This window comes from Tursiops truncatus, chromosome 17 (genome assembly GCF_011762595.2).
Source record: "Tursiops truncatus isolate mTurTru1 chromosome 17, mTurTru1.mat.Y, whole genome shotgun sequence".
Lineage (NCBI taxonomy): Eukaryota > Metazoa > Chordata > Mammalia > Artiodactyla > Delphinidae > Tursiops > Tursiops truncatus.
In genome coordinates this window covers 48,075,437-48,102,062 of record NC_047050.1, presented here as the reverse complement: position 1 = coordinate 48,102,062, position 26,626 = coordinate 48,075,437, and the positions used below count along the sequence as shown (strand labels likewise).

Genomic DNA, 26,626 nt, shown 5'->3' with positions numbered 1-26,626 from the left:
ATCACCTAAGCATTCTATCAGTTTCCTCAGCCTTGAAAATGGGGATGGTGATAGTAGTATTGAACTCACGGTATTATCATGAGGATTAAATAAGCAAATATATGTGTGAAAGCTTCAGAACAGCACCTGCCATAGTAAGTGCTATATAACTGTGAACCATTATCCTTTTGGTTTGGTCTGGTTGGGGCTATTTTTCTCATTTCTCACTGCCCTGCTAAGTCGAAGAAAAGAAATCTCACCAGAAAGAAAACATAAACCTACAAATTCAATGAGCACATGTATCTGTGCTTCACTGGAGAGAGCTAACTCATTTTGGAAAAATGATTAAGGCTGCATCGTTTGTGGATCAATACCGATCTTGACCAGTTAGAAACAGGTAAGGTTTCTAGCAATCTACATGGGGCTGAGGAGACAGGAGAACCAATTTCTTACCCTACCATTTTTAGAGCTAGGGTAAACACAGCCAACTCTAATTTACAATTCAATGGAAGGTAGGAGTCTTCATCTTGAGTAAGAAGCAATCTGAGTGCATGAAAATGATAAATCATGTTGATATTTAGCTTTTTTGGTGTCTTCACTGACTGACCTCACATTCAATGGAAACAAATCACAGGGTGTTACATTTGGCTTTAAAATGAGAGCACCACTATCAAAAAAAAAACCAACAAACAAATCAAAACACAAACAACCCCCCCAAACCAAAAACACGCAAAGAAAACAAACCCCAAAGCCCAAACAAACAAACAAAACCATGAGAAAACAAGGACTGGCAAGGATGTAGAGAAGTTAGAACCCTTGTGCACTGCTGGGGAGAGGATAACATGGTAGTGTCACTGTGGAAAACAGCATGATGGTTCCTCAAAAAATTAAAAATAGAATTACCTATGATCCAGCAATTCCACTTCTGGGTATATGCTCAAAAGAATTGAAAGCAGAGTCTCAAAGAGATATTTGCACACCCATGTTCAGAGCAGCATTATTAAAAACACCTAAAACATGGAAGCAACCCAGCTGTCCACTGAGAGAAGAATGGATAAGCAAAATGTGGTGTACACACACACACACACACACACACACACACACAATGGAATATATATATATGTGTATATATATATATATATATATACACACACACAATAGAATATATGTGTGTGTGTATATATATGTGTGTGTGTATATATATATATATAATGGAATATTTTACAGCCTTAAAAAGAAAGGAAAAAAAAAAGAAAAAAAAAAAGAAAGGAAATTCTGACAATGCTACAACATAGATGAACTTTGAGGACCTTATTATAAGTGAAATAAACCAGTCACAAAAAGACAAATACTGTATGATTCCACTTACATGAAGTACTCAGGGTATTCAAAGTCACAGAGACAGAAAGTAGGATGGTGGTTGCCAGGGGCTAAGGGCAGGGGGGAGTGGGGAGTTATTGTTTAATGGGTATAGAGTTTCAGTTTTGCAAGATGAAAAGAGTTCTGGAGATGGATGGTGGTAATGGTTGCACAATAATGTTAATGTACTTAATGCCACTGAGCTGTATACTTAAAAATGGTTAATACATTTTGTTATACACATATATATATACACACATATATATATATACATATATATATATATACGCACCACAATATAAAAATTGGAAAAAAATGAGAGTATTATTTTTTTTCACTAAAAAACATTCACTAGAATATTTGTACAAGTTTTTAGTTATAGCTAAGGACAGGAATATAACTTTTATTAAGTGCTTTTCATATGAGATGTATTAAAAAAAAACAGTTGAGGTCTTCTCTCAGTTTTCCTAACGAAGTTACTTTAACAAAGTAATACTTGAAAACTAAGATTTTAGAGGAATGAAGCTGCCGCTGAGATGGAGTTTACTTTCTTTGACCACATTAACTATTTTCATTTGAATGAATGAATTACTTCGCACAGTAATTCAAGAGCAAATGATCTTTGTCTAAGGGATTATATGCTAATAATGAAGCACTGCTGGCACCCCAAATCACTGGAAATTTATTTGTCCTCAGTGGAAAGATGAACTAGAAAAAGCGTTTGCCTTGTGGGTGAGAAACTTTAGTTCTAGTGCTGACTTGATTATTGGTTACTGTGTGAACTTGGAGAACTGCTTTACCTACATCATATAACATGACAACCTTAGGCTAGATACCACTAGATTATTATCACCAAGTTGTGAGCAACTTTTTTGCTTCTGTGACCAAAGTGCTAATAATAGGAATAACCTCAGATTTATTAAGCACCTACTATCTGCTCTGCACTGACACTGTGCTAAGTGCTCTGCATCCATTATCTTAATATCTCCCAAGAAAGCAGTGAGGTGGCTTTTATTTGTTGCCTTTTACTGTGAGGTCATGAAGCTGGAAGTGTACATAAACTGTTCAAGATCACACAGCTAGAGTGGACTTGGAGGAAGAGAAGGAGATATGGGAGATGGGATTTGAACAAAGCAGTTTGGCTCTAGATTCTGAATGAAAAACCCAGTGTCCCAAGTCACAGTGCCATCTGATGTTCACTAAGTAAATGCCTTGGTACCTTACCTTGATTACTCAGTTTGAGTAATTAGCACTGCTATCTCTCTGAACCAGAAATGACATATAGCTGTCCAGTTTTCCCAGCACCACTTATTGAAGAGGCTGTCTTTGCTCCATTGTATATTCTGGTCTCCTTTTTCATAGATTAGGTGACCAGAGGTGCATGGGTTTATCTCTGGGCTTTCTATCCTGTTCCATTGATCTATATTCCTGTTTTTGTGCCAGTACCATACTGTCTTGATGTTTGTAGCCCTGTAGTATAGTCTGAAGTCAAGAAGCCTAATTCCTCCAGCTCTGTTTTTTTTTTCCTCAAGATTGCTTTTGCTATTCGAGATCTTTTGTGTTTCCCTGAAAACTGTAAAATTTTTTGTTCTAGTCCTGTGAAAAATGCCATTGGTAATTTGATAGGGATTGCATTGAATCTGTAGATTGCTGTAGTCATTTTTACAATATTGATTCTTCCAATTCAAGAACATGGTATATCTCTCCATCTGTTTGTGTCATCTTTGATTTCTTTCATCAGTATGGTTCACTTTATGAAACAGTGTTAAGAAGATGTACACAGTGATAAGACATAGCTTTAAAATGCATAGCCACAATGTGGAGAATAATGTAAATCTTTGTGGTGTGGAAGTAATGTCAGGTTATCTTCTAACATGACTAATAGCTTACACTTAGAAAGCACTTACTATGTGCCAAGTACTATTCTAAACGTTCCACACCTATTAAATATGGATGTAGCATTTGTCCAAGTTTAGCTGGACACTGAAAGGGTATCACAATTCTTTATAACCATGACTGCACAGTAGATTCACCTGGGAGCTTTTTTTTTTTAATTAATTTTATTTTTGGCTGTGTTGGGTCTTCATTGCTGCGAGCGAGCTTTCTCTAGTTGCGGTGAGCAGGCTTCTCATAGCAATGGCTTCTCTTGTCGCAGAGCATGGGCTCGAGGCGCACGGGCTTCAGGAGTCGTGGCTCAGAGGCTCTAGAGCAAAGGCTCAGCAGTTGTAGCACATGGGCTTAGCTGCTCCGCGGCATGTGGGATCTTCCTGGACCAGGGCTCGAACCCATGTCCCCTGCATTGACAGGCGGATTCTTAACCGCTGCACCACCAGGGAAGCCCACACCTGGGAACTATTAATCAACGCTGCTTTCTGGGTCCTACCCTGGATCAATCAAATCAAAATCACTGGGAGTGAAGTTTGGGCTTCACTATTTTTTAGAAGCTCCCCGAAAGGCTTCATATGCCTCTAGAGTTAAGGATCATTGGCATAAGGGTAAACTATCTGTAGTTTGTATAGGGTAGAGAGAGTGAAACTCTATGAACAAAAAGGTCTCTTTTGATAATCAAATATTTCATAGACTTGTTCAAACAATTCAGTAGAGAGATGTCCACTCCAAAACTCAGAAAATGACAACTGAACATAGCTTTGAATAATGTGGGCATGATGAGTGAAAAGGTTGTAGAAAGGCGGGTAAAGGATGTAATGACTTAGCATCGTCCTTCAACTGAATAAACCAGTTAGGAATTTAGTAAATTTGTGAACTGTGTTTGGTTTTACAATGTTTAATTCTTTATTATTTTGAAGGTGTGTAACTTATTATTAGAAATGAACAATAACATTTCGAAAAACTGTGAAAGATCATATTGTATAAACCAGAGCAAAAAAAAAAAATCACATTTCTACTGCATGGGCATGAAGTCTTTATCAAATGACATCAGGCACTGAAGCAGCTATCTGATACCTTCCTCAAGTCTACCAAATGGAAAGGTTATTTTAGGATTCTCTCTTTGCCTCTTGTGCTGCAAACACAGTCACTCTCCCCACGCTCCACACCCACACACCACTCCCTTCACGTATAAAGGGCAAATACATTCAAGGTTCCATAGAAAGTAATAACCTCAAAGACCTTGACGTTCTTGAAAAAACATGTACTTGCTGTTCTAAGTAATGTTTATGATCAAAGTTCTTGTACAAACAGATATGGTTCCTAACAGGAAGCTTATAAATTTTTCTCATAATTGCTGTCAAAACTGCAGTGAAGTGTACTACAAGTTTTGATAATAAAGAATAAAGTCACAGTTCAAAGTTGATTGTATTTTGGAAATTCACGCTCCTCTTACTAGAAGCGGTAGCCTTAAGTATCTCCCCATCCTGCCAAATTTTTCACTTGCACTTTTTATTATTTATGAAATCAGTGTCTGTACAATGTCATGCAGACCTCTGCTGATAAACTCTAATTAAGATTAAGACAAGCCTTTTGGAAAGGATCCCATCATTAGCAAACATGATAAACACAAAAATACTCCCTACTTTTCAACCAGGAGCAATTCAGTAACCTAACAGTATTATCTGTTGCTAGGTTACAGAGCTGACAAAGCTTCAATTATATTGTTCGACCATACCTATAGAGTTCTGTATAAGCAAAATGTATCCAGTATAAAAGCATTTAACTTCGTCCATGCTATCTGCAATTCATGCTTCCTTACAATGGTAAAAATCAGGTTAATAATTACATAGCACGCTGAAAAATCTTCTCCATGTGTTACGTCTATACATGTTTCTTTCTAATTTATCTGTGTGATTGATAGACGCTTGCTTTGTAAAAATAAGGAAATACAAGCAACGTGAAGCTGTAAACCTTGAGCACAACTACATCTGGGCTCATCAAGATACGGACCTAAGCTTAGCATAAAGATATACAGCAAATTGAACCAATTAAATCACATTTAGATTTTGTATTGCTCTGCCTCAATATGTACAAGGATAAAGAGCCTCAAGCGAATAGATAGGGATACCAGTTTGAAAGTTTAAGCTCAAAAAAAAAAAACCAAACCCATACACACTCACCTAACAATACAAAAGGAAATAGGTGGTTTTCAATACTAATTTATTCTAATGGCTTTTCTAAGGACATTTTAAAAGTTGAAGTTAGTAACTTTTACTACATAGCATTAAGTCATTAAGTCTTATTTCTCTTTATTAGACGGGGGACACTAGGGGGAAAAAATCAATGAAAACAGCCTCTAAAAATACAGACATTTGACAGGGGAAAAACAAAGAAAAAAGCCATGTGTGTAAAAAGAGAAAGTCTATGTGAATCAGACCTTTGAGATTTTTACCATGGGTGATTTTTTTGTGTGTGATTTCCATGGAAATTTGGAGAAAAGTTAACGACTTATAAATGAACCAGCATTTTTAAGTAGCTTTGGCATAAAATGTTATATACTAAATTGTTAACAGCAGTTTGATTTCTTAAGATGTACAGTGATATTTATGCATCAATCTAAAAGTCTATTTCCTTCACATGTGTAAAATACAAGAAGAAGATGGTCAGTTGATCAGAGCTCAATTAATAAAGATTACATATTGGTCTATAGAGTAAACCATGATATCTCTTAGGCACACTAAGGTAATTTAAAGCTGTTCTCTGGGGGAATAAATGGGCTGTTTAACACATACACACACACACACACTCACTCACACTCATACACACAGACATTGTTTCTGGAGTTGGAGGAAACAAGAATACTTACTCGTTCTGTCATTAACTTCTTTTTTTTCTTTTACCTAAGTAATTTGAAAATCCAACATCATGCCCACTTATGAAATTTAGTTTCTTCACAACTGGGAAGGGATTGGGCAAAATAATTTCCTAAAAGCTAAATAATTGTCCCATTGCAACATCGCAGGTGATACTACCTAGATCTCAGGGTGGGAATGTTCACACAGTACCTATATCTATATGTAGCCACATTGTTTAATAGCAATTTTATAATGAATTCCAATCCAATACTGTTGAAATTCTTGACAGTGGAGTAGTGCAAGGAACAGAACTTATAAATTATGTGTGCCCCTTCTTTGCAAACCGCTGTGGAGGTTTCTTTGTGCATTGGCAAATACAGTAGGAATATGAGGTATTGTGTGGGTCCTCCTGCACAGCACCTGATAAAAGAATAAAGAGCTGTGACATATTCTTAAAACAATAGAGGAATTAAAGGGAAACAATGGGCCAGCTGCTTCATTAATACAATCAAAAGGGAGCCCAGCACAGAGGAGTCCAGATAATTAAGCACTACTCTTTTAGACCTCCTTTCTAGAATAAAATTGCTCAAAAATGTATTAACTACTTCATAGTTGTTAGAGAGATCTCTGCACTTGTTTACTTAGAGTTGATTAATGCTTTTCTTCCGTATGCAGCAACATGCCAACTCATAGTTTACAACAGTTTTTGAATAAAATAGAGTGAGAATAATTGATAAAGATCTGCACAATACACAGCAATAAATCAAAAGCATTTTACAAAAGGTCTTTCCTGTTTTTAAATAATCTTTAACATTTTTCATTTGTACTTATAGGCAATGCAGGGCATTTTGGGGCATTTAACTTTCCCATGCTGGCTTTCCTGACATCTTTTTATAGAACATCCTAGCAGTTCCTGGGAGAAGGAGGAAAAAAAATCAGACTTGACCAGCAACTTTAGAGTGTGCCTTTGGTTTTTTCGGCCAAAGAAGGGAATGGATTTAAAAAAAAAAAAATTCTTTGCCTTTTCCAGTCGAGAGGGATGGACGCATGGCAGAATTACTTGCCGAATGCACTATTCATCCTTCGTTAACTTGATTATAGAAAACAAAAAAGCAACTTTTTATGCTCTTTATGTTAAATCACAGTTTACAATTTAAGATATCAAGGTTTTTCATTCTTCATCTCTTCTGTAGGCAGCCTTTCCTCTGATGTCAACAGAACATTTAATTGCTTAAGAACTGGAAAATTGGGAACTGAATACTGTGTGCTGAATGTTGACGTGAGAATAAAACACCACACTCTGTTTTTCTCCCAAATATTTTTAAGTAGGCTTATGTCAACCCAACATTAAAATTACAAACTTTACTGAATCATGTGGTCAGTTTAAATAAGATTTACTCTATTCTGATGCTTTTAGGAACTCAATTGAGAAACTCAGAATTAGAAAGAAGTCAGAGAGATAAGTGAATAGACATACTTAACCATATTTCTGAGATTAAGAGAAGAAAGATTTTGCTTTTACACATATGATACATGTGATTTAAAATTTATCAGCTGGAGTCATATTTCCAAAGACTTTCCTGGATTATGTCAATATTTTAGAGGATATGGAATATCTAATTCCAGCTATGAAACCTGGCTTCTGACTTCAGGGGTTCGTGTCCAATTAGCTTGATAAGTTTTGTTTGCAAACCAGGAAATAAAAACATATAAATTAATAGTAGGTGCAAACAAAAATGACTATTTTAGGAGCTATTATATATGATTCTTTATATATATAAGAAATATTTTTATTTTGATTAAGCTCAAAATTTACTTTGTTAGAGTGAAAGTAAATTAGAAAGACATGAATTGTTTATTGGTTTATGATCAAGTGAATCTTTTCAAGGATATACTTTGAACATCTCAGGTTTTTAAACTAGGTCCTTACGGCAATGCAAAAAAACCTAATAAATATTGATAATGCTTTATTGCAAAAATGCTAAACTGAAAGCACCCTCTTTCAGCAAGTATTCTGTAAACGAGCTTAAGAACGTCATCTGTAAATTGTTATTTTAAATATTATATGCTGTATTATTTAGCATAAATTCAACAGATAACATTGGTCTGAGCAGAACTCAGACTAAAGAAACATGAACACCCTCATGAATCCCAAGGAGTTATCTGTGTGACAAATAGGAAATACTATCGTCCCATTTTATAGACAAGGAAATCAAAGCCAGCCTGGTTAAACCAGTGCGTTTTCTAAACTCCCCTCCTATCACAGAGGGCCTTCCGAGGCCCAAACCTGTAACCGATCCCCACCAGTTCTTTTACCTCATGGTGTGTATTCTCCCCACAGAATTTATATTTTTTCTGTAAGAAAAATGTCTCCACTGAGATACTTTCCTTTCCCATTTAAGAGGCACGTGAAGCTCCTTTCAGAAAAGTAAACAGTGTCCCCGTGCTCAATTCCAGATGTCTGCTGAAGTGTAGGTGCAGAAAGTTTTGCCCTGTGAATAAGAAGGCATTCAGCACTGCCTGGAAAGTCTGCTGAACTAATGTGTTGAAGGTCATGAAACTCAGGTATCCTATCTAAGGTTTAGGCAAATAGATACGCTGCTTTTATGGGATTTCAACAGGAAAACGTTTGCTCATGGCGACTCTTCAGCATCCGTGGGGTTTGTGCTCTAGTCTAAGGTGGGCTGCGCCCTGGTTTTGCAGGAGCTCGCCGTGGTGCCGTGAGGTAGCCCATCAGACTGGCTGCCTGACCATCATGACTTTAAATGACTAGCCCAGAGGTGACATTTCACCCCAAAGGCGCTCTGTCAAGATTCTCACTGCTGCTGATAAACTGATTACAAAGCTGCTTAAGACTCTGCTTATAAACAAAAGCATGTATCAGTTAATAATTTGCAATAAACTGATGTAACTCCCAGCTGAGCCCCTAACTGTAATTGTCTTTACCATCTGTCTATGAAAACACCATTCTTCATCAGCAATCAGGAGCAGAAGGGAGGAAGTCTCCACCAAGATACACAACGTGCAAGTTTCTGAATCACCTGAGCGCGTTCCTCACTTTATGACTCCTGGGCTGGGTATGCTGAATTTTCCTGCTTGCCTAGCCTGGGAGTGCTCAGAAATTAGGTGGAGGGGGGAAAGAAAGCGCGGAGGGGAAAGAAAATGAAACATCGTGCCTACTGCTTTGCAGAGGAATAAATTATACAAGTTCATCACAGGAGGCTGTTTTTAATTTCTTTCTTTCCTCTTTCCATGGCTCTCTGCAATATCCATCGCAGTTTCCTGAGGAAAGCCCCTGCAGCACCAGCCTGGGAGTGAACCTCTCTATTCCTTCTTCAGCTTGTCCATTTCCATTACACTTCTTTGTTTTGCTTAAATTCCGGAAGGCTCATGAAACGTCTCCAGGGAGTCAGTTTAAAAGTGTAGACTCCTCTGAAGGGGTGTTGCAGGGCTGACAGGCCCCTGCAAGGCCAGGTAGATGAAGGGGCAGAAGTGCCAAGGAGCTGGCGGGGGGGGGGCCCTGCATTTGTGGTTCTCTGTCTGCAACACAGATGGAGGGCTTCCATGATCTAGTGCCACAAGCCCTTAGGGATGCTCTGCCTGAAATCTCCTCCCAGAAGATGGGTTTCAATAACAGTGGGTTCGAATGGTCAAAAACTCCTTGTTCTTAAAAGAAATACTGTCCCTCAGGTGCTGACCGGATGCATCCACGGAAGGAAGAAACTAGGAAAAGGGGTTAAATTCCTTCACACTGTGCTTTTCTGGAAACCTCTTTCCGAACGGCTAACATCATTCCATGCTTGCTCAAAGTATGGTCACTCTAACTTTCTCTTCAAAAATATATTATTTATTAAAAAAAACCATGGTCTTCAACACAGACACAAACTGCCCTCATGTCGATACTTTAAAATTACACACACACACGCACATACACACTACGCTTTTTCATACCCTTTTGCTGGGGGGATGTTCTTTTTAAAAAAATTTTTCCTTTATAGAGAACGTGTTATTCCTCCATAAGAGCTCAATAAATCTACTGATAGGCTATGTATTATGATGTGCAATGACCAATTCCTGTTATTAAGGTTCAACTTCTGGGGATAACAATTTTTGTCAGATTTTCTTATTATAACATAATTTAAAATAATGTTTACATTTTTATTTCATTTTTCTAAGAGCTTTCCCGTAGGTAATTATCTTTCTTTACAATCTACTGTTAAATGTAACAGAACTAATGATTGCTTCCATAGGAATGGTGGAAATGGACACTCATGCACCTGGGTCTCATTGTGCCTGGTCTGGAGACAAAGTTAATGGGGAACAGTGGGTCTACTTCTCTGCATGGGTTACGGAGGACCTGAAATGCAGGCAAAAGCGCATGTTTCTATGTTCCTCGAATTTCAGAGACACCAAGTATCAGAACAAAGATCTGACATAGATTTTAACACAAAAATCTTCAAAAACACTGTGTGAAGTAGAATTCTTTCTAGAAGTACTATATTTCCTTCTTATCCTACCTTTGAGGCTTTTATCAAGATATTTAGATTCTTTGGTCACAGATTTTTAAAAATTAATAAGATACGGAGTAAGAGTGAACATGTTTAAGTATGTTGATTTATAACGTCTTACAAAATTAACAAAGACGTTATAACATAATTTAACTTATAATTTAAGGTTAAAGGGGACTAAGGTTAAGCTTTTATATTCCTTAACTGCTTCCAAATATACAGAATGAAGTGGTACAATGGTGTTTCATTTGCTTGTTTTTAAAGTTTTTAATTTTTTCGAACCAGATGGATACGTTCATGTCATGATTTACGTGAACACGGAAAACCTTAATGGCTATTGCTTCTCGGTCTAAAACTTTCATGACGGTCTATTCTAAAATATGGAAACAGCTTATTTCTTACTTGAAGTGTTGCTGGGTCTCTATCCTAAGGCAAATTTTAGAATTATTATATGACGGACTATAATAGAATGCTTTCATGTGAAATGAGCGTTATTTATAGTGCATGGATACCCTTTGATTGTCTTCACGTATCTCTATTTTGACGTACGTGTACCTGGTCTTCATTTGCACTGATGAGTTTTGGTAAGAAAATAATCTTGAAAAACTAATCACCAGCAGATGGCGCTCGGTGCATTCTAAGAGCCCCGCCAGGAGAAAAGATAGGCATTATTTACTTAATTCTATTTCATCCTAAATGTGAAGTTGATATAACAAGCTTTATAATCGCCAAAGATTTCTGTTAATTGAATAAACAACTTTGTGGTAATTTATAGGCTGTCTGATGCTCATCTAAATGGCACTGAATTCAACTCGCGTGTCTGTGTCGAGATAACAAAGCATAAAGTTGTAACCTTCCCCGACGAAACAGGAGAAGAACGTGTTCCTGAAGTATAATGTAAACTCCCCAAATGAATTTCCTGCTTAAAAGAAGACAACTGTCACTACTGTGCTTTATTAGCACCTCACTTTCTAAAATGAAGTACGTGAGGGACTTATTTTTGAACGGGTTTATAACCTGCATCACGGATGTTTTAAAGTCCTATAATAAAACTCTTTGAATAGCTATTTGCTGATTACTGAGACACATGTATTGCCTCTGAATGTTATGCGGAATTATGTGTTTGCGCTAAGAAAGAAAGAAAAAAAAAACAGCTTTGAATGGTAAAGGTGATTATACGTGTAAAACTAAATAAACCTGGGGAAACAAAAAACCCCAAAAAACTAAATAACCCTGTAGAATATCTGTCTGAAATGATGTCCTTATGTTTTTTTTTTTTTCCTCCTCTCCTCTTGCCTGCCTTCTCGTCCTCCACTTAGGAGAAAACTTTGCTCTGAACTTTCAAACTTTAAGTCTTAGTTATTTCACACTCACCATTACTAGCAGTAATAACTAGCAGTATTTCGTTCCCTCTAGTGATAAAGAGTGTAAGGAATTTTACCTAAGTGTCCTCATAAATCCTTCTACACTCACCTTCTCCTACCTCTTACTATCATTCTGTCAATGAGTGCTTTCATTCACTTGATTTTAATTTGGCCTTGCATATGGCAAAGGTACCCATGGTCATACGATAGTCTCAGTCCTTGTCATTCTTAAGTGGAAGACCTGGATCAGAGTCCCAGTCGTAGAGCTGCTTAACACTGAGGCTTAAACTCTAAAGGTTTCAACTGTTGAATTTCTAGGCAAAGTCTCATTAAACTGAGTGGAGAGTGGGTTTGAAATCCACTGGGTGGGTTTGAAACTCAGTGGGTTTATTGTATTTTCATAATAAACATCATGTTGCATCCCACCATCACTTGTAAGATCTGTTAATACTTAAAACATGTATTTTTTAGAATATGTACACTCTAGCTCCCATATAATCTTATTACCGTTGAAGATCATTTATCATTTCTTACAAATTATATTAGCACTAATAAAATGAAGAAATTAAAAACGAGCTCTATCAACATAATAGCACATCGTATAATTTCAAAGGATGAAATGGGGCTACACATCACTGTAACTCTACAAACAGAAAGGGAGTTGTGGCTCTGCCCAGTGCTTTGAAAATCCATCTTTCAAGGTCGGCCCCTGACAGTCGAGTTAGGAAGGGCAGTGTGGAAGGCAGGGTGGCCTCCTGCCAAGGCTGTTGCAGATGAGTGGGTGATCTTAGGGGAATGAGCTGCAAAATCTCAAATTTTTGCTCGTGTGATGATAAAAGCAGAGCCAACTGATTTTTCGAAGACTGCATGGCCCTCTGTTCCATTTTTATTGTACAGCTTGGAATGATAAATTTTACTGTGCATTAATTTGCGCAAAAGGGTCAATGCTATATTCGAGAGTGTGTCCATTGTTTTCAGTAAGATTAATAATAAAATACATTGTCTTTATCCCCAAAGAGATGCAAATATCCTCAGACAAGTGTCCTTCGGCTATAGAAAAATGTAGTGTTATCAGCGCCTTTAAGAATAAAAGTCTTGATTCTCAGTGTTTCCCTGATTCTTCTTAGTTGGACTCTGTTGTGACAGGATTTGGTAAAAGATATTCATGTTTTATATCACATTTCATCGGTCACCTTTAGGTATGAGTCTCAAGTAAAAGAAAAAAGAGAACACGGGGGAGGCAGCGGAGGGATCCTCTTCATGGAGGCTGTCCTCACGGATGACACTGCATGTCGGGCACTGACATCAGGGTGCGGTTTAGTGCAGAGAGAAGTGCAGAATATTACACTCAAAAGGGCCGCTCATCCAGAAGTTCATCAGAAAAATGGACTTGGATGACGTCACAACTGTTACATCAAAATATTTCGCTCTGTTTACCGATGATGCCCAGGTAAGAAATACATTTCACTCTTGATCGTTTGCATTACAGGGAGGCTGGGAGTAAGCAAAGCACTGAGTCTGAGAGTGATCTGGAAATGGGTTCTGAGATGAAGGGCATGGAGATGGGTGTTGCTTTACGACTGACTTTCTGACCTGAGTGGTATTCACTTAAATTCACCACAGCTACCTATGTCTCTGAGTCACACCTTCCTTATCATCTGAGTGGGTTTTTTTTTTTTTTTAAATGTTCTTTTGATTGCTTTTGCTTTACAATTGCATTTGGTCTTGAATTTCTAAATGGGGCTTTTTTTTTTAATGGTTTAGAGTAGTCAAGATATCATTCAGATATTATTCAGGAGAATGGAAAAGTTAATTTAGGTTAACTTCAGGTAATAAAGTATCCTCTACGGTCTAGTTATGAACTGAAAAGCCTAACTGAAACTACGGCTTATTGTTTAACATTTCTTAAACATTTACTATGTGGTCTCATTTTCCCTCACAAGAACAGAGAGATCCTTGGACATGAGCTGCCATTTTAATAGGAGTTGGACATATATTTTTGAGCAGAAAGTCCTGTGGCTCTAGTTTGCGTTCACCTATCTTCTCTGAGATCAATACCCAATATCTTCTTCTTCCTCTTATTTTTTTGTAGGTATTTGTAAGTTTGAAGACCTACTCTCTGTGTGGTGCAACAATGCATCGTCTGCATGGCTCATCTCTCTGCAAAGAGCGGTCCTGCAAAGTCAATTACATATCACAAGGAAACTGTTATAGGGCACCTAGTTATAGGAGGGAAGCACTGTTACGGACACCTAGAAGATGATTAAAGGAAATCTGCTAGAATTCTGCAAATCCCTGATGTAATTCTTTCCAATATTTTCATGAACCACTCTTTCAGCTCTAAACTTACTAGATTAAGGATAGTTAAAAGATCAACCTTCTACCTCTTCTACCTACAGCCTGATAAAAATTAAAATATAAAGAAAAAGGGAAACAGAAAATGAAGGTGGAATTTGGGGAGAAAAAAAGGGAATCAACCGTTTTTTTTCAATACATTTTTCTTAATACAAGTAAGGAAGGTACAGCAGATTGAGTTATCTTTCTTTATATCTCGATTAAAAATGAAAGTAAAAGAAGGAGATAAACTGTTGAAGTTATGACATTTTTTTCCTGTACACAAAGGGTCCCACAGAATGATCTAGTTGAAGTGTTCAGTATAGCCAAAATTTTAGGGAGTGGAAGATTGCTGAAGAAGGAACTGAAAACGTCAAGACAGGATATAATTAAGGCTTTAAAAGGATTTCAACAGAGGGAGGGTCAGGCTAAGGACACACTGTGGTAATGTTTTATAAGTAGTGATAAGAGGAAAAGACAGGCAAAGGAGATACAGTATAAAAATAAGAGCTCAAGACTGAGACTCATTTTTGGATTTTAGTCTTTGAGAACCAACAAAGTTCTCACATAAGGAAAATGGTAATAGAGTCAGAAACATGGATCCCCCCCTTCTCTGACCTCCCAAAGAAAAAGGAGAAGAGAGGGAAGGCAAAGAGAGAAGAAAAAGACAGAATTCTTACTCTAGAGAAGAATTTATCATTCTTCTATTTATCATACATCAGAGAGTCATTTATCGGACTCTCTGAAGTATCCCATAGCGGGAAGTTATACCCGGGCCAGGAAGTGGTCAGTGAAGCCAAGAAGGGACCTGGGGGGGATCAGAGAGTGAGTCAAAGGAAAAGAGTGGCTGAAATAAACTCACGATACATCCTGATTTTTATCTTGAATCGCATGAGTAGCTAAACCTAGCTCAGCACAAAGTAATATGTGCTTCATAAATGACCATGTTTCCTTTGTGGCTGAATCTGTTTTTCATAGGCTGTAAAGTAAAGCAATATAAAAATCCACTGAAAACATGAAAAGCCCGATAGATGACAAATTATCCTTGGAGAAAGAAACCTGGGTTTTTTCCCCTCATCTTCCCAAATAAAAGATATTAGATAAGACGTCTCTAGCATGTATTGATCCTACTCCATTGAATGTTGCTCATAAGATTGTAAATATTTATGACTGGTAGGAAGCACGGAGGGCTTCTAGACCTCCTGTTAGAGATGAAGAGAGTAGAGCTCCAAGGAGTTAGGTGGCGTGTCAAAGGTCACACTGCCAGTGAGTGTGTGTGTTTTGTTTTTCACATGAGAGTAACTTGTCTGCCAGTATAGAACTGCTGTAGGATTAACATGTAGCTCATAACTGGATGCGTTAGTAGTTGTTAAACCCTTACTATGACATCATTTTTTTCTCCAGATAACTTACTGAGGTTAGTGGTATCATTATATTCGTTGAGATAAAGGTTTAAAGAGTTGAATAATTCACATTTATAGAGATTCTAAATTATGGGACTAGAACCGAAGCTGTCTCACTGCAAAGCTCTTTGTTGTGCAGCCCCTCAGCTAGTTAAAGAGAACACAAGTCATCAGCTTAACAAACACAGAAAAACTCTCATAATTGTCAGCTTCAACAAAAGATCCTTATCCCTTTGGGAGGGAGCCTTGATGATGGGGGTGTAATTCAAATGTGCAGTGTGGATATAACATCACTCTTTCAAATTCTACATCTTGTAAATGACTAATGATATCGTAAGGGAGGGAAAGAGGTAGTGAATTACCTTAGTGAATTAATAAAGAGATGCTTCTGTGGTTCTAGAAATATTTATACATTTCCAGGTTTAAAACAGTGGAGAAGTAACAGGAGTCCTGTCTATCCACTAACAAGGTATAAAAGGATTAGTAGGTATTCATAGCATCTTTTTGTTCCACTAGATTTAAAAATTAGTTAATTGTATGAAATTTGGGGGAGTAATTTATGTAAAATATGTTATTAAAATATGTTCTCTCGCTTTAGTAACTAAACTCCCCCATGTAATCGTAAAAATATCTAAGAAAAACATTATGCCACCTTCTTTTGAGGAGCATCTCTTCATAAATTGTTAAAAATCCATTCTGCTTTAAATAGATGTTCCTACTTTCCCAGGACATGGTGGTATTGATGTTGTTAGATCTAGGAGATTTTATTTTTTGGATAATACACATGGATTTAACTGTGCAGTGTCTGCAAATAATAATGGAAGATGAATGTACAAATCCTCGAATACAATGCAAATGAAATGTCACCCTTAAGCAGAAGGAGGACACGGATGTATGTGTATGTTCCCTCATTAAGGTAAGTTTTTCCTCAATAAATGATATAAGCAATTGCATATTTAACTGGCGATGCTTATGCTAAGGTAAATCAAAATGTTCATACTTCCCTCAAAGTAACATCCTATAAGAAATGTTAAAGTAATCAAAAACAGCCCTCCCCTCTCCCCAGGCCTGTGTACATTTTTGCAGGAAAAATCTATTTACATAAATATAAACATAAATGTGAATATATATGTGTATATATATATATATATAGAGAGAGAGAGAGAGAGAGAGAGAGAGAGAGAGAGAGAGGAGAGAACTTCTGTTTTCAGAACACAATTTAATTTTATATACCATCCTATATAATGACTTTAAAATTGCTAAATAAGAACCGTAGCCAGCAATGCATGCAAAATATTTTCATTGTTGTAAACTATAAAAATATTGCTTTTATAAAAGCAAAGAGAAAGGGATTTTGGAAAGAAACTGGAACCTTTGAATGATTTGAGAAATTAAATCTTTTAATAAAATAGCAACAGAAGCTTAACTGTTGGAAGTTTAAGATATCAAAAAGCATTTGAACAGCTAGCCTCTCTTAGTCTCTCATCTGTCAGCCAAAATTTTTTTTTGATATTCCCTGATTGTCTATTTTTCCCCAGTGAAAGTTATTACATTCCTTTACCCATTTTTTAATCAAAATCATTTCCAACTTATTTCAGTCTGTCACAATAATATTTTCATATAAGGAGTGTTGTAACCTAATTCCTTCATTTTAATAATACATTCGTTTTTAATTACTGCAACTTGATCTCAGATTATTCAAATAACTGTTTCATTTTTTATGCTTACCCTGACCCCAGTGTATTTATAGGCTTTTATCCTTACCTGATACCAGTGTAATGTAATTATAGATTGTATTTTAATCATCTACTATATTCTAGTGAGTTTGTTTAAATCACTCCAAACCTGAGCCTTTTATTTCTATGCCTTTTAAAATTCTACAATGGCATTCTCTTTGCATAAAAGCAAACTTTTTGTAGTTTACAACAATGAAGGAATATTTTGCATGCATTGCTGGCTATGGTTCTCATTTACTAATTTTATTTATTTATTTATTTATGTTTTCTCATTTAATAATTTTAAAGTCACTATCCAGGATGGTATGTGAAATCAAATCATGCTTTGTAAACAGAAGGAGAAGTACATTGTACATCTCTTGAAATCTTTACACCAGTTTGTTTTCCAGATTGTCCCCCCCATCCCCACAGCTTTAAAACCACAGATATGCATTAGGCTTATGACCATTGTATCTGTGTCTGTATATTCAAATCCCTGCAAATAGCTGCTCTGTCACAACAACAGAGGCCAAGTTTCATTTGTGGTGGAATAGGCTTCTCTGATATGAATTACTTTTATTAGTATTTTTACTATTGATCATTTCATAATTGCTTGATTATTTCCTAAACTATCACCCATCAAGAAAATCCATTATTTCTAAGCTCTTTAGGCCAGTATTTGAGCTCTTTGCACAATGGCTGATTTCAGCCACACTTTTAACAATGAGCCAGGAATTTGGTCCGAGAAGATGACTGACAATATTGACAATCTATAAAGGCCTAGTGTTCATCTTCCGATCAGATTTATGGGTCTGAGAAATGGATTTTCCTGAGTGAGTCTGATTATCTTCTCAAAATCCTGGAATCACTAGATTTCTCATTGTCCTCACGCTTCATAGCCACTCCATCATTAAATCCTGCCAATTCTGTATCCAAGGTATCTTTCAAATCTCTCTCCCCTTTTCCTCCTCCAGTGACGCTCGCCCAGTTCAGACCCCATCAAATCTATCTCACAATGGTTAATCTCCCTACCTCCCGTCTTATGCTCTTCCAATCTGTCCTCCACACTTTTGCATGAACGCATGGCTAATGCACAAACTTGATCCTGTTCCCACCTTCAATTAAAATCTTTGAATGGCTCTCCATTGCCTACAGGAGGGAACGCAAGCTATTTATTCATGACATCCTAGCAGTAAAGCGTCATCCTGGCTATCACTTTTGATTGTGAGGACTCAAGCTGATCTCAACAGATAACATTCAATTGTACGTACAAGTAAAATCTGGGGAGGGAACACAGATGAGTGAGAGGTTATAAAGCTCTGACATTAATGGTTAACAAAAAACAGGACTGTTCCTAAATCAATGCTGGTTATGACTACAGATCAAATCTTCCAAGTTTCTATCTCTGGATTAGACTTCCTCTTTCCCCCTCCATGTTCTACACTTCATCTTTAATCCCTTCTTTAACTCAAACTAGATAAAACTGTGGCGATAAATGCCTTAAAGATAAATACAACACACAGAATAGAATATAATTTTAAACCACTGACTTCTTTCACATCCAGTTCAACTACCGAGATTTTGGTGACGTTTTCACTCATTGTTAAATAAATTGCAATGAGGCCCCTTGAAAATTAATTTCCAGAAATGCCGGTGACAAATTATGAAAGTGTAAATAAGAGGACCAAAATGTGTGCCCAAAACATCAGAAAACAAGAAGCCATTCTGCATGCTTTCTGCTCCTATTGTAAATTCTGCCTGCTGAAGAAAGGCCACATGAACTTATTTAACTGGTTCGTTGTTAGAAATAACTCAGAGAACCTTGAACATACATTTACCATTACAAAATATCTCAGAATGCAAAATAAAATAATGGTATGAAGTAGGCATTTAGGGACAAACTGCTTGCTAACTCTCAAAAATGAATTATGCTGTTTTTTCCAACCTCTGTGGAGAAAAGCATGCTTCCCTTCGGGATTTCTTCTACCATTTGGTGCAACATTTACTTGGCTACAATAACACAAGCTTCATTAGAAAAGTAAAATGCAATTGTCTCCATGAGATGCAAGGACAATTTATTAAGTAAAGCAACTGGAACTCTAGAATGAAATAATACAAAAAGTTAGAATCTTACAGTGAATTAAAACGTGAATCGTACTGGTATACTGTGGCTAAATGCAGAACTGAAGATTAGTTTTATTAAGGGGAAACTGACAGTGGCTTGAATGATTTGAAAAAAAAAAAAGAAAAGATATATGAATTCTAAACAACCTGCTTTATGTACTAGGTTAAACTTAGCATTGGTGCTATTTTAGTAAATTTGAAAGTACTACTGGTTAACTACAAAGTACTAAGAAATATAGACCCCCAAAATAACAGGTATTGTGATTTTTATAGCAAAGTCCGTATTCAATGATTCAGGGACCTAGAAAGGATGCTTCATGTTAAAATAAAATAAAATAAAACAAAGCCTATAACCATCGCATCAACTGTGTTCAGAAGGGACATAAGTGACACGTTGTATACTGACCACCTAGTTGCTCCTGAAATCGGTAAGAATTGTGCTTTTAAATGAAACACAGAACTTAGTACCAACTGTTTAAAATCAAAGGTCTTTCTGAATTCTGAAAGCTAGAGCCCATGTTAGCCGGAGGGAAAGGGAGAGAGGTGGAGACAGGTAAATCAAACTTCCCTGCACACATTTGACTTCTCTTCAAACGCTTACTGAATCTTCAGCGTGTTTTCTTCTAAATGGAAATGACAGATTTTAAAACACCTTTCAGTGTATCTCCGTGCATTACATCACTTAAGTCATTTACAGAATCGTATAAAATTACCCTGAAATCGCATCAAGTATAGCAGTGTACCATGAAACTAAAAGAAAAAAAAATCATAAAAAAACACATTTCATTTTGCAAGAGAAATAATAGAGTCAAGGGTGTAAGGATGAAACAGTTACCCCCTTTCATGTTCTTGAGCACAATCTAACTTATTACAACATTCTTTGAATCCATGGAAGACCATGAGTTTTTTTTTTTTTTCAAAAAGAAAACAGTGAATTAAAAAAAAAAATTATTGGTTCAGTGAATTATTGAAAAAAGTAACAATTAAGGGTAATAGAAAAGGAATATCTATTAACCTTCTAATTGTAATATTAGACAATTGTGAAAATCCTGAGTAGATTTAGCATAACATTGTTTCTGAAAATTAATTCTTGTTATAATTTGATTTTGATTATTTTCTAGTGAATATATATATATTACAGCTATATTCATATTTCTAGTGAAAAAAATATACAGTATTTCCTAAGTCTTCAAATATTTTCACAAAATCCATACTTTCCTCAAGATAAATAATTTTAAATGTGGTCTAGCTTTATCACCAAAACCCTGCAATTTTCAAGTTTGGCTCCTATAGCAGAGAGCAAAGAATTGTACTTCTGTCTGTTCCCTGTATCTCATGCTTACAGTTTCAGAAGATCAAAGGGAGTCCTGGATACTCACCAATTAATCTTAAAAGGACTCAAAAGAAGACAATAGGCTAAACATTTGGTCAATAAAATATCCTACTCAAGTAGTTGCATCCTCCCATTTTCAGACCCTGAAGCTAATTAGCTTACCATTCAGTTCCTGTTCAATATTGCTTCTGCATTAAATAGAAGCTTCTCTTCAGTGTTAACTGGCTGCTGGGCAGGTTGTCTACACTTGCTCTTAGGATCGTGATGTTTGTGACCCCCTTCTTTTAGATAAGAAGAACAACCCCTAAACCCATAATGAATCACCAAGTTTGCCTATTGGTTTGGCTCCATTTGCTAGGTCATCAAAGATGATCATGTTTAGAGCAAAGAACCGACATTTTTTAAATCAGAAAAATCTGGGTGGGGAAGTCAGCTCTGAATGTCTAGCATCTGTGTGACCTTGGGCAGTTAACTTAACCCTCTAAAACACAATTTCCCCATCTGGAAAATGGGGATCATCCTGCCTACTCTCAGGCGATTATTATATAAGATCACTTTATATGAAGGACACGGCACAGGGATGAGCAGGGAATAGGTGCTTCAAAAATGTTTGCTCTCTTCTCATAATTATTTACCTGGAATGGCAGAGACTTCCCTGGAAGCTTCAACTAGGGCAGATTGTAAAATATCACCTGCTTGAAGTATTGTCCTAGAAGGCATTGGCCGTAGAAAGCACATTTTGTTTGCCACTCTGTTGTTGGCCCTGGTTGCCTTTCGGGGAGTGATTTATGTCACTGATTTCAGACTGTTATTCCCAAGGAAGACTGGCCCTGTTTAGCTTTCAGCCCTCTATTGTCTGCTGCATTTTTGGAATAAATTTGCATTTGCTAATATTCTGTATGGTAGGAATCCAGAAAATAGGTATTCGCTGCAAACACCAAAACTCTTGGGATTTACATATATTTGTAATTCCACAGAATCCCATATTGTTGGGATTTTGTTTTGTTTTGCTTTGCTTTTTAGATCAGAGATTGAGTTTTTTAAGCTGGATAGAGCAAGTGAAGCTATGAAAAAGGAAAAATAAAGTCATTGGGACTGACGTGATATTTTAAGTTTTTGCTCTAGTAGATATTTTCTTTAAATATGTATATTTCATTGACTTAGAGAAATTTAAATAGGTATTTTAAAAAATTTGGTTCAATAAATAAATGAATATGACAGATACTATTCATAAATATTTTCTAAATTTTATCAGTGTAGCTAGATTGGAAACACTGACCTCAGGTTAAATATTCCATCATGTGTCATCAGCACTATACTATGAAGTCTGGATTTGTTTATATTCAAAATCTGGTTAAGCATTTAATTTTTTAAATTCTAAAGCAATTGTATGTGTATGTATGTGTGTGTAACATAGTTTGGGGCATTAATTTTAAAAACAAAAACTATAAATGTGCAAAAATATTTATATGAACAACACTCCTGGATAGAAACTCCGCTTCTAATAGTAGAACTTGATGCACATCCTGGTCCCTTGGCACGCCCAGCTCAGAGCCATCTGTTATGTTGGCACTGTGCCCACTCACAAGGAGTTATGCCAGTCTGACATGATATAGGTGACACCAAAATGAAGGTTTGAGAGGATAGATAGTAGAGTGAGCTATGACCCCCTCTTGTAATCGGGACCTTTGGTGGCTGTCTTTATTGGAGAGGAGGATTTGTGTTAACTCTGTGGCCCCCATGTTACCAAAATCTCCATTACAGAGAAAAAATTCAGTGTGCTATCACTCATCAGAGTATTAAAAATTTTACCAAAGTGTGGAAAGTTAAATATTTCAGCCTGAGACCTTGCACCATCTTGGACCTAATTTTATCAGCACATATATTCTTAGTAGGCCAAGGCCATGTATGGCAGCATAATTGATTTTCAAAGAGACTTTCAAAGGGCTATGTAGTAACATACATAATACATGTGTTTTATGGAAGGCAGTAGCACGAAAAGAATCTACTACTTACATTTTTGTTCAAAGCATTTCTTAAATACTTTTCCTATACTATATCTGTCAGTTTCATTGCATTTATTTTCTTCAGTTCTTATACTAATGTACTGAATTTCCACTCTCTTGCTGGGGATCAAATAAAAAATTCATATTTTTGATATCATTGTTATTCTACCAAACTCCCTGTAACTTTTTACAAAATGTTCATACTGTTAAAATTTGTAGTTTCCTGTCTTCCATTGCCTTGCACTTTTCTGAGTTAAATATGTTATTTAGAGAGGAAGCCATACTCCAAGGCTTGTAAGGGAATTCAGAGAAATAGGTATTTTTATACAACCAGCGGGTCAAGTCATCTTGAGTCCAAATAGGCATTAGCAGTGCAGAAGTGAAAATGCCCACCCCGCATTCTTGAAGCATAACGGAATTTTCCTTAGCTTCTCTATAGCTTATAAAAAGAGCAGTAATTTAGAAAGATGAAAAAAACCTTGCAGAGCACAACCTGACTTCCTCTATTCCTGAATTTGTAATTTATAGGCCAGCATTACCTGGTCACATTTGGTAGCACAAAACATAAGCTGGCAACTAAGAGATAATTTTCGTCCTTAATTTATTCAGACACTTACTCAATCTCTATTCATGGAACACACGTTATGGTCAAGGCCATGTGGAGCCCAGAGGGTAAAAGATTACATGGATTGTTCCCTCAAAGTGCTCAGCCTGTCTTCATAAAAGAGGGGTGGCAGTTTTCTCCTCTCCTGTCCCATTATGGGGGACTCTTAGGCCTTAGATCTCACTAGGTCTGTATACTGAGATGCCAGTGAATACTTGTATAAGAAATGTTCATGACACCGTCAAAGACACATCATCTTTAAAAAACCTCTGACATAGGGGCAGGTGAAATAGAGGTAATACGAAACAGTTTAGTACAATTTAAAAGGCTGTCAAGATGACAAACTCATGTTGTGTGTTGTTATAATTTGGTCATTTTTTTAACTGTGTTGCTTTGGGTCATTGTTTATTTTCCCTAAGCCTCAGTTCATTTTTCTGTAAAATGGGGTCATAACTCCTACTTCCTAGGGTTGTTCTGAGGATTGTGTAGCGCACGTAAAATGCCTAACCCAGAGAAGGGGCTCAAGCCTGTGTGACTCAGGCATGAATAATACACCCCATTCCTTGCTTTTGTTTTTAATTGGAGTCTATTGCCTATTTTAGAAATTTGATTTGAAATGTGCTAAGACCTTTCTAAAGTGGGTTTGTTGCTTTTTCAAATACATCTTCTTATAATCTTTACCACTAAAGAAGTCCCAGTTGCTTGCTTTAAAAAAAAAAAGTCAAATTATGTATCACGAAATAAAAACAACATATCCTTGCCTTGATATATATACTGTCCTTTTCCTCGCTCAGTCAATCAGTGTCTCACCCTCCAGAGCTGGAGAAAATAAGCCCTGTCTATTTTGTTCACTATGATATCCTTAAACCCTATCAGAATGTCCAGCACATGTAGGCAAACAATAAAGATCTGTGAAATGGAGGAATGTCATTATCCCTGCCATTGGTCAGGAACACTAAGGAGGCATCCTCTTTGCTCCCACCAACAAGCAAGGTAAGAAAGCAGAGAGGGTCACGATGAATGAAAAGAATTCATGGTTGATTTCATTCACGCATAAATGCCTCCATCATTTTCCCATGTGTACTCTGATTATAGTTGAAGATATTAATAAATAAAGTTGAGAGCCTTGACTGTAAGAACTTATTATTTAGTTGCGTAGTGAATACAGCAGTCCCCCCTCATCCGTGGTTTCGCATTCCACGGTTTCAGTTATCTGTGGTCAACTGTGGTCCGAAAATACTACATGGAAAATTCCAGAAACAAACAATTCATAAGTTTAAATTGTGTGCGTTTCTGAGCAGCGTGATGAAATCTGGTGCCATCCTGCTCCCTCCTGCCCTGGACGTGAATCATCCCTTTGTCCAGTGTATCCCTGCAGTATACACTACCCGCCTGTTGGTCACTTAGTAGCTGTCTTGGTTATCAGATTGACCGTCTCGGTATCACAGTGCTTGTGTTCAAGTAATCCTTATTTTACTTAATAATGGCCTAAAGCGCAAGAGTAGTGATGCTGGCAATTTGGATATTCTCTTACTGTGCCTAATTATAAATTAAACTTTATCAAGATATGTATGTATAGGGAAAAAACATAGTATAAATAGGGTTCAGTACCACCCATGGTTTCAGGCATCCATTGCGGGTCTTAGAAAGTATCCCCTTTGGATAAGGGGAGACTACTGTACACACACACACACACACACACCACACACACACACACACAGGCAGTCATTAAGAGCATTCATATGTCAAGCTGAATCATACAAACATCACTTGTTACAGGAGTTTGGGGGAGTAGAAAATCATTATGCCTAAAGTAGCTGGGGAAGCCTTAGGAAAAGAGGTGGGATTTGAGTTCTCGTGAAGAATGTATGAGGCTGATATTGTGCAGAGGAGTCTTGCCCTAGCAAAGGAACCCAGGTTGGCAAGTGTTCTGTTTACCTTTGGCCTTGATGGCAAAGTCAAGAAAACTGGATTCTTCTACAGCTACTGAGAATGTGGGAAATCCACGTAGTTGTTCTGAGTCTCACTCTCTTCATCTTTAAAAGTAAAAGGCTAGTATTTTGGTTCCTTTCAACTAATTCAAAGACCAAAATTGACAAATGGAGTAAAGTGATGATGCTAGGCCAATAAATACTGCCACCATGAGACAACTCCGGGTGAGGTTTTAGAGCTTAAAAAAGGAATAAAATGGTTTCCTATGAGCCTAAGCTTACTCGTTGTCATGTGTGAAATAGAGCTACAGAAAGGTAAGAATCCAGTTAAATACCTTATAACCTTGCTAATCTCCAACTAGCTCCTATCAAATGGCATATTAAAAATATATTTGGAAGGGAATGTCATGATCCAAATAAAGAGAAGCCTGTTAATACGGACCAGGAAGGTCTTCACTGTCAAGCATGAGTTTCCTATGAAGACTCTGGGCCCAGATGTGGATGTTTTCCAAAATGAATGATCCATTCATACTGTAATAGAGCAACTACCTGGGGCATAATTTCTGTGTGATCCTTCGGAGTTAAGAGTGCTTTCTGTAACAGCTCTCATAATTGGTAGATTAGAATAACTAAGGAATGCACATTGAAACTAGTCTCCTTTATTAAAGATCTAGTTAAGGTTTTTGATCAATGTTTCTAACATTTCACAATGAGGTTCCTAAAAAATAGAACGGTAATTTTTTTTTAAATCAAATGAACTGAAATAGCAAACCTCAAAGCATAATGTCTGTTGAACTATCTAGACTATTACTGCTATATTACTTTTAGTAATTATGAATGTTCATTTTAGAGCATGGGTTCATCTATATTTAAGATTAGCTTGAATTATGATACAACTATGGATAACAAGTATAATTTAGCCTCGCTGTTATATAAAAATAACTACCACTGTATGCAGAGTAAATAAATGGTGTGTGTGTGTGTGAGTTTGAGCCGCCAAGTGTTATCTTGGATAGGCAAGACTCCCCAGATTTTCAGAAACGCTGTGGGTGTCATGATTTTGTTCCCTTCACTGATGCCATGGTTTGTGACTGTTCCCATCTAAGCCAATGAAAGACACTGGTGATTACTGCTCCTGAAGCATATGTCTTGGGTCTTCTTTGGTATTTACAAAGCAGGCACTTAGGAAAGTCTGTTAAAAGCACAGATTATCTCTTATTA

General features: G+C 36.8%; 1 protein-coding gene and 1 pseudogene across 4 annotated transcripts in view; one reads left to right on the top strand and one right to left on the bottom strand.

Annotated features, from left to right (window-relative positions):
- Positions 1-26,626, bottom strand: part of ZFPM2 (zinc finger protein, FOG family member 2) — a 465,367-nt gene that overhangs the window by 15,551 nt on the left and 423,190 nt on the right. The window lies entirely within an intron of this gene.
- LOC101322152 (large ribosomal subunit protein uL11 pseudogene) overlaps positions 13,245-26,626 on the top strand; it is a 33,626-nt pseudogene continuing 20,244 nt past the window's right edge.